We start from the raw sequence: 9871 nt of genomic DNA, 5'->3' as shown, positions 1-9871 counted from the left end.
GTAATACTGAAGTGCAATCTCATACCCAACTCCTCATGGAACTTCTTCCAAAACCTAGAAGTGAAACGTACATCTGGGTCTGACGCTATCCAGATCGGAAGTCCATGCCGTGACACAACCTCTCTAACATATATCTCTGCCAGCCTCTCTGTAGAAGAGATCTCACTGATTGCAAGGAAGTGAGCGCACTTCGTCAGCCGATCCACAATCACCCAATTTCATCAACACCCCTCGCGGTCCTCGGTAATTTAGTGATGAAATCCATAGAAATTTGTTCTCACTTTAACTGGGGAACCTCTAGTGGCTGCAACTTTCCATGAGGATGTCGGTGCTCGTCCTTAACCCGACGATAGGTAAAGCACCTCTCTACTACCCACCCAACATCCCTCTTCATACATGGCCACCAATAGTCTTTCTTCAGGTCCAAATACATCTTAGTGGCCCCCGGATGGATCGAGAATCTTGATCTGTGCGCCTCCTCCATCAGTATGCTACGTGCCCCACCCATAAACGACACCCAAATCCGACCACGAAAGGTCATAATCCCTCGACTATCGGTAACAAACTTGGATACCTACCCAATCACCCGCTCTCTCTTGTGGTTTTCCGGTCTTACAGCCTCTGTCTAGGCCTCTGAAATGGTATTCAACACCGGAGTTATTACCTCATCCTATACATATATCTCGAATCGGGGCACTCTCCGCCCTGCAGCTCAGACAATCAGCTACCACATTGGCCTTGCCTATGTGGTACAGTATCTCATAGTCGTAATCATTTACCACATCTAACCATCTCCTCTGGCGCATATTCAGTTTGGGCTAATCCAACAGGTACTTCAAACTCTTGTGGTCCATGTATATGGTACACCGATCCCCATACAAATAATGGTGCCATATATTGAGGGCGAACATCACTGCCCCCAACTCCAAATCATGGGTGGGATACCTCATCTCATGAGGCTTCAGCATCCTCAACGCGTACGCTATCATGTGCCCTCTCTGCATAAACACCGCACCCAACCCCGATATAGATGTGTCACAATACACCACAAAATCCTCCATTCCGTCCAGAAGGGCTAACATCGGTGCTTCGCATAATCTCTGGTGAAGAGTCTCAAAAGAGGTCTGCTGCTGGGAACCCAAGTAAAAGCAACACCATTCCGGGTCAATCTAGTGAGGGGAACGGCAATCTTGGAGAAATCTCTTATAAATCTCCGATAGTAGCCGAACAACCCTAGAAAACTCGTAAACTCGGTGGGGGATCTCGGTACCTCCCAACTCATGATAGCCTCAATCATGGCTGGATTGACCAATATCCTATTCTGGTTAATGAGATGCCCCAAAGAATTGAACCTCTCCTAACCAGGAATCACACTTGGAGAATTTAGCATAAAGCCTCTCTGATCTCAATACTCCAAGGATCTCCCTCAGATGCTCCTTATGCTGCTCTCTGGCTCTCGAATACACTACAATGACATCGATGAACACAATCACCGATTGATCCAACATCGGTCTGGACACTCGGTTCATGAGATCCATGAATGTTGTTGGTGCATTGGTGAGACCAAAAGGCATCACCACGAACTCGTAATGCCCATAACGAGTCCTAAACACCATCTTCAGGATATCCTCATCACACACCCTCATCTGATGATATCCAGACCTCAAGTCTATCTTGGAGAACCAAGATGGACCCTACAACTGATCGTACAAATTGTCGATTCTCGGTAGTGGCTAACGGTTTTTGATCGTCAACTTGTTCAACTCTCGGTAATCAATAAACATCTGGTGTGAACCATCATTTTTCCTAACAAAAAGAATCGACGCTCCCCATGGCGAGCTACTCGGTAGGATGAATCCCTTACCCAGCAGCTCCTGATGCTGCGAGGATAAATCATACATCTCTGGTGGCGCAAGGTGATAGGGTGCCTTGGCAATAGGCACCGCTCCCGAAACCAAATCAATATGGAACTCCACTTGCCTCTTTGGAGGCAGGTCTAGAAACTCCTCTGGAAAAACATCCGGGAACTCACGCAATACCAGAACCTCAACGATAGAACTTGGCCTCTTTGCGGTAATTCGTGTATCCATCACATAGGCTACAAACCCTCTACAGCCATTCTGGAGACTCTGTCTAACCCTGGCAGCCGAGCAAAATGTTGACCAAGATCGGGTACCCTCGCCATACACTGTAAGTACTCCCCTACTAGGGTCTCGTATGGTCACCAACTAATGCTCACAGTCGATAACAGCTCCAAATCGGCTCAACAAGTCCATGCCCATGATGACACAGACATCCCCCATCGCAATCAGTATCGAATCTATCGGGAACTTGATGATGAAAATATCAAGTACACATCCTCGAATCACATCAGCAGAAAAAAACCACTCGTTCGTCAGCAATAGAAACTCGTAGAGGACGACTCAAGGCTCCCGACGGATACTGATGTGATGTCTAAACGCTAATGAAATGAATGATAGACTTGCACCCAAGTCAAATAACACCAAAGCAGGTATATAATTCACAAGAAAAGTACCTATGCATACCACGATATAAGGACAATATCTCAAAATCATTAATAGTAAAATAGAAGAATACATACCAGCCATGACATCATGTGCTACGTGGACCTCCTCCGCTGTCAACTAAAAGTCTCTCCCGCGAGCCATCGGTGCCTCGACCTTCGCTGGTCGGACCTCGGTAGCTCTAGCAGTAGGTGTAGATTCCTGTGTGGATCCCTGAAGTAGCTATAGGAACCCGGCCTTTCGATGGCCAGTCTGGTTGCAGTGAAAGCGAACTGCAAACCCCTTGGGGAAATCCCTTGCGAAATGCCCCTCCTTGCCACACTTGTAGCACACCCCTGCCCTGCATACTTCCTCATAGCTCTTGCCGTGCTTCCCATAAGTACGTCCCTTCTGTCCCCCAGATCTCGAATTAGCAGGATTTTCCCGCTTGGCTATTAGCTGTGACTACACCGGTCGCCTATCCCTCCTCTAAGACTCGACATCCTCCCTAGCCTGGGTCTCTAGCTCAGTCTCCCTCTTCCGAGCATTTTCCTGGAGCTCGAAAAATCTCCGGTATGTCGAGTTAGACACGAACTTACGAATGTCTTTCCTCAGTATGCTTAGACATCGGCTTATACGTGCCTGCTCGGTAGACACATGCTTAGGGAAAAACAACACCCTTTCATGAAACATCCGTGTAATCACAGTCACAGACTCTATTCCCTGCTTGAGGGATAAGAATTCATGCACCAACCATTCCCTTTCCATCGAGGGAACATACTCATCTCGGAATATGGTGGTGAACGTCTCCCAGGTCACCATTGTAATCTCTGTAGAAGTGAAATCAGCCGTTACAAATTTTCACCAGTCCTTCGCTCCCAAGCGAAGCTAGTTCAAAGCGAACCGGTCCCTCAAATGCTCCAGAGAAGAGCAGGTGTAGCAGCATCACTCAATGCCAGGGACCCACCTCATCGCGGCTATCATATCCTGAGTCCCATCAAACTCTGGTGGCAACGTGTTGCTGAACTCTCGGTACAACAACGAGTCACCCCCCTTGTGGCCTCGCGGTAGCGACAGCTGCAGTGGCTGCAACAGCAGCCACCTCAGTAACTGCAGCATATCTCTCATCAAACATCTCAATCAGCATGGTCTTGATAGACCTAAACATATCTAGAATGGCCTCCCGGATCACTGCAGCCAACTCGTCATGAATCATCTGACGAATCCCCTCGTCGCTAACATCGATGCCCCTTGGTGTGTGGCGTGTCCCAACCATGAAGTCTCTAAAACACAACACAAAATAAATCAAAGACTCGCTCGAGTATACTTGCACTCGATACTTAACCCTACTTGTTCCTCAGTACCCTAAGGATTCTTACTTGGACTGCTCATCGATTCGGTGTCTCGAGTAGTACGGGCCCTATACTACCTTCCACACTGCATTAGTATTCACCCTAAGTCCTCCTCCTAGGATCCCAAATCACATGTACACTACATCTCATTCAACACATTCTATCGTCTAGTAGACCAATCATAAGCTCCTCACTGCTACCTACTCACTCTCGAAGCAACTCATGGTATGAGTAATCTCCTAGGCTAAGGCATAACAAATCAGGCCACTCTAGTCCTACATATGAATACCAAGCCTACTCTAGCATGCATAGTATATCACATAATATCTCATAACACATAATGTAAGGGTATTTTGGGTCTCTTTTATGAAATTTTTCTTAAATCGTCATTTTGAGTTCAGATACGCCTGAAGGTGTATCCGAATGCCTCAAACCAAGGCTCTGATACCAACTTGTAACAACGTAAATTTTCAAAACAACTTTCATTTTTAAAGCATAACATATCTCATAATGAAATCCCAAAACTCAAATGTATATAATCATATCTTCGAAAACATATATCGGAATCTCAAAATACACAATACACAATGCTCTATCAGTGTATACAGATCATGTCGGTGCCTTCCCGCGATCCTCGCTGGTACCTAAAACACATAACACATAACACGGTAAGCATAAATGCTTAGTGAGTTTCCCAAAATACCACATACAACACATAAGCCAATCGAGGCTATAACTCGGTATGACCCTTCGGTGAATGTATCTAAGCGGGACACCCCAGTCCCGTAGCTCCTTGGACCCTCCAGTCTGGTCTATATCATTGGAACCTCCTGTCCGGTCTATATTGTTGGACCCTCCGATCCGGTCTATAACATTGTACACTCCGGTCTGGTATGTATAAGACATAGCATACATATAACACCATCCACATAAATCTCAAACATACATATACGCATAAGACCCTCCGGTCTGCACATAGACGCCACCCTAGGTAGTGTATAGTGAGAAGCATCACCTCATAAGATGTCTAGAAAATTGCCGTGCTCAAATCCCCGATCTAGCATCCGCCTATCAAAATGATAACATCTATAATCAATAAACTCCTTACATCCTCCTATCTAAGAATGGGTAGAAGACTATTATACCCCTCCCTAACCTCTCTTGAATCAGTTTGACCAACCCTAAGGTCAACTGAAGCCAACTCAGTCAACGGTCCATCTTTGACCAGACTCATCGAGTGCACTCGGGTGACTCTACTAGTCCATGTGTGTCCTTTGAATCCTCCTAAGGCCTTACTCGACTCGTGGAGTTAACCTTTCACTCGACGGGTTACCACTGATCATGAACCGCGGGGCATCCTGATCCGACTCGTCGTGTCCTCTTATAGACTCGGAAATTTTCCTGCATGGTAACACTAATTTGACCTTCTGAGGTCAGATCTGATTCTCTAACCTATAGATCTGACCTTCTAACAACCAAAAGTCACGTAGAGGTTCAATATTCATGTCCATGCACCACACATCAAGCTCCATTTGATGAAATAACTCTTAAAATGACAACCTAGATTCAAACTCCAATAGGACTGCATAAAGTTGGAAGATTGGGGCTCTATAGACCTATAAGGTTCCAGATCTATAACACAAACTTGCAAGATGGATTTAACGCATCCAAAACCCCAAAAATGCAATGATTCAAGCCCTAACCCCAAAAATGCAATCTACACAATAAAGAGGACAAGCATTCAATTTTGTAACTCAAAATGAAGCTCTTTTCTTGAACAACTTAGAACCACAACCTCCTCTGAACCTTCTTACTGGAGCTCTTCTCCTCTCTTGCAAAATCACACCAAAAAGCTCAAGATGTCTCTTACTCTCACTTTACACACTCAAACTCGATAGGGTTCTCTCTTCTGGGAAGGTAGCTACAAATGAAGGCCATAAGTGCCTTTAAATAGGGCTCATGCCCAAGGATTTAGGGTTTCTGTCAACAAAACGGGCTCATCGAGTCGAATCACCGACTCGTCGAGTCCATTCATTAATCTGAGTCATCAATCGCAATCCTACTCAATGAGTTTACGCATCAACTTGTCGAGTCCCCCTTCTTAACTCAAAGGTAAACACTTAAATTATGATTCTTGGAAATCCAGATGTTATGGTAATACAAGATGTCCTGGAAAATTTGCATGAATTGTTGGTGAGTAAAACCATTATTCCCGATTTTAGTCCATTATATACACAAAAACGTGGAAAAATATATATACATTATGAAAATTTTCCAAAATATGTTTCTATGTATCACACATGTTGTAGGAGCTGCGAAAAATCATAGATGATCATCTCATATTTCCTAACATGGTTTTTTTGATTTATTGGAAGTAAACAAAAAGAAAATTAAAAATTATAGTAAATGATAACAAAATTGCTCAAACTTAATGAGGGGCCTTTATTTACTTTAGGAGTCATCCACAAATTTATCTCGGATTTATAGACCTCTAAAAGAATTTTATATGATGTGTAGCCTTGTTTCCTTGGGATTTTCCAGATCATATTACTTTCTTACTGGGATTCTAAGAAAATTTTGTTTTGAACAGAAAAGGAGATTTAGTTTTTTTATGTATAATATCCTTTATATACACTATTAATAATGTACTTTGATCATCAAGCCTTTAAGATTGAGGTTCATCACATGCATCACATTTTGAAGACCTTGCATGGATATATTTTGTTCATAGTGATGTTTTCAAAAGAAACTTTGGATGCATGTGGTGGATGAACAATTAAACTAGTAAAATAGAAAATAAGTGGTGGAAGAGTTGGGAGGGCTTCTTGTCTTGAGATTTTCGTGGGTTTAGTGGGAGATAAATAGAAAATGAGTTGTGGAAGAGTTGAAGTGTGTGTGTGTGTGAGAGAGAGAGAGAGAGAGAAAGAGAGAGAGAGAGAATGGCTTAGATTATTAAGGAATAGTCTTTCTTGGGAATTAGAGTCCAAAATTATGTGAGACAAGAGAGGGTTTTCCTCTTTTCCATTTTTATAAAATTCAAATTCTTTATGAAAAGATCAAATTTTTATAAAATGTGAACTTTAATCTAGTTTTTATTCATAAAACCTTGTTTTTTTTGGCTTAAAAATTAAGTGTAATTGGTAATGACCTAAAATTTATTTCCTTGGATATATTTTCCTATTTTTAATTGTTTTAAACTGATATTGTAAGGTTCATAATTGGTTTTATAGAAATTTGGAAGTGAAAGTTTATAACTTTAGGTTTTAGGGCTTTTTTTAGGATTTTGTGATTTTGTTAGATATTTAACAATATATGGAAGTGAAATTAGAAGATTTTAATTTATTTTTAGGGTTTTATACTGTTTTTCAATTATAACAAATGTTTGGAGTTTGTTCTAATTTGAGTATTGTCATTTCTTACAGTAGCAAGACAACTTACTAGAATCGTAAGAGTCAAGTATATTAGTACTAGATTTTAGTTGGATCCATGTTTATATAAGATTGTGACCAAATTTCTACTACTAGGCCTTTACATTATATGCATATAAGGTTTATGAAAAGATACACGACTCAGAAAATGACATGAATTTGGCATTTGTCACAATACTCGACTTTACTTAAAACTCATTGTTTTAATATCATATAATTTCCGTCAACGGGTTACAACATTCATTATTAGACAAATAAATTTATGCAAGATTGTCACAGGGTTTTTATTTGTTGTGAAACCCCTAACCTATTTACTGATTATCTAATATATTATTTTATTAAACATGCAATGTATTATCTCATTTTATAACCCCATATATCTATAAAATCAATTTTTATAATACTCCATAGTTATAGCTAACTCTACTTATAGCTAGTTAATCAATACTTTGTTGTTTTGCTTACAAACAACTTTAACATTTCTTTTAGTACATGAGTATAAAAGCTTGCACCTACATACTTTCATAATATTATCATCAACAAAATTTATAGTTCTCTTAACTTCATAAATGTACATATTTTGGAGTTTATGACAAGCTTTTTCATAACATGTTTATACTTTTCCATATACTCATATTTTCAAAATTTATAGCTTTTAATATCAACATACATGTATCCTCCCCACCCCCACCCCTTAAGTTGATGTCACACCCCGAAACCGATGATTGAAACATTTCGGGGCGGATGACGTCATGTAAAGTATCACAACCAATGTACATAGTTAGCGTAGTAAACACAATCATTACATTACATAGAAATATTTACATTGTCTGAAAACAAAGTGTTACAAGTGTTATACATATATATCATATGAACAAAAGCTAAGACGGGTCTGCTGAATGCTCCGTCTTCTCCAAAAGATCGCGGTGTACCCGTCAAATGTGGACCTGAGAATACAAGCAGTTTGAAAATCAACATAAAGCTGGTGAGTTCATAAGCGGTTTATTTTTGTAAAAGAACAAGTTTCCTTTGGTTTTTCTGAAAAAGTCGTTATCCAAGAAAATCCCATATTTTCTTATAAGCAAAGTTTAGTTATCCGTTTGTTATAATGTGGTTTACAACAGTTATGTTATCCCAGGAAAAACCCTTATTTTCCTAAAAGTCGTGGTTAGTTCTTGGTTCGGAATGCAATGTACTAGTATCCATCATACTTGTAGTATTAGATAAGTATTCTGAAAGCCTGGTTATCCTATACACAAATGTCGAACATCTACTGTACTTATCCGAAATTTCGAATCTTTGGAGACACTCAGAGACGTACACTAGCTGTATATTTGAAGTTCTGCTGCCATCCAAGGGCGTGTTTTAGACGTATTTCCGAAGCTCTGTCGATATCCAAAGGCGTATATTTTCGAAACTCTGTCGATATCCAAAGGCATACTTTCGAATTATTTCCGAAACTTTGGTGACACTCGGAGACACACACTAGTTGTATTTTCAAAGTTCTAGTACCATCCAAAGGCGTGCACTAACTGCATTTTCGAAGTACTAGTACTATCCAAAGGATTGTGTTTTATTAGTAACAATCCTAATTTACGATTAGCATGAATCATTTGTAAATTATAAAATGTAACACAGATTATAACATTTTTAAAAGAAATCTACAATTAGTCTGAAAGCTAACTCTACAAGTCAAACTGTTGGTTAATACGGATTTCAATATTAAAAGCATACAGAATATGAATATTTGAAATGAAATAAAAAGTTTGAGTAAAATATTTCCATGTACTTTTGCTTGTATTCCCCCCTAAAAACATTTGAAAAACACGGAAAAAGGAGTAGGGGTATGAACTCATCAGTCGACAAATGCGTCGGTTAGGATGCTAAGTGTTAGTTCAGGGCTTGAAAACGTGCGAGGTTCCTATGTAATATGAAGAGATACATAATTGTATCTAAATGGACTTTGAACTACTAATTAGATGATACATTACACTCCGATGCGTGAGAACACTTTATTTCAAGTGTTAGGAGTGACCCGGGTAGTGTCTAACAGGGGTGTATTGCTTAAATACGGAGTTTAGTCTTCAAGAGTAAACTCCATATGGAGATTACGCTCCGAAGACCATGTCCCCATGAGTTTACGGGCGTAAACTCATGGTGGGGGTGTGCTTAGGTGCTTAATGGTTTTAAAACTCTTGTGGGGTAATGTTAGGCTTGGTTTTAAGGCATTGGAAGGGAACTTGATCAACCCTTGGACCATTTAAGGAGTTTACGGCTGTAAACTAGGAGTTTATGACCATAAACTCTTATGTACCCATTCTTATTGTGTTTTGGTGGTCCTAGGTCAATCACAAGTGTTTCTAGTCTAAAGTACAAGCCATTGAAGGAAGTTAGGGCACCATTTGACCACCTTAAAAAGGAGTTTACGGCCCAGGAACCGTTACTTTGGGGGTTTACTGCCATCAACTCCTAAGGGGATGGTTTCTTGCATGTTTAAGGTCCCTAACACATTGTTGAATGGTTCTAGACTTTATTCCAAGGCTTTGGAGGTGTTTAAGGGGCATTTTAACACCTTAAAATGGGTTTA

This window comes from Lactuca saligna, chromosome 7 (assembly GCF_052625555.1).
Source record: "Lactuca saligna cultivar CGN05327 chromosome 7, ASM5262555v1, whole genome shotgun sequence".
Lineage (NCBI taxonomy): Eukaryota > Viridiplantae > Streptophyta > Magnoliopsida > Asterales > Asteraceae > Lactuca > Lactuca saligna.
The sequence above is the reverse complement of the archived record's forward strand: the minus strand, read 5'-3'. Positions refer to the sequence as shown.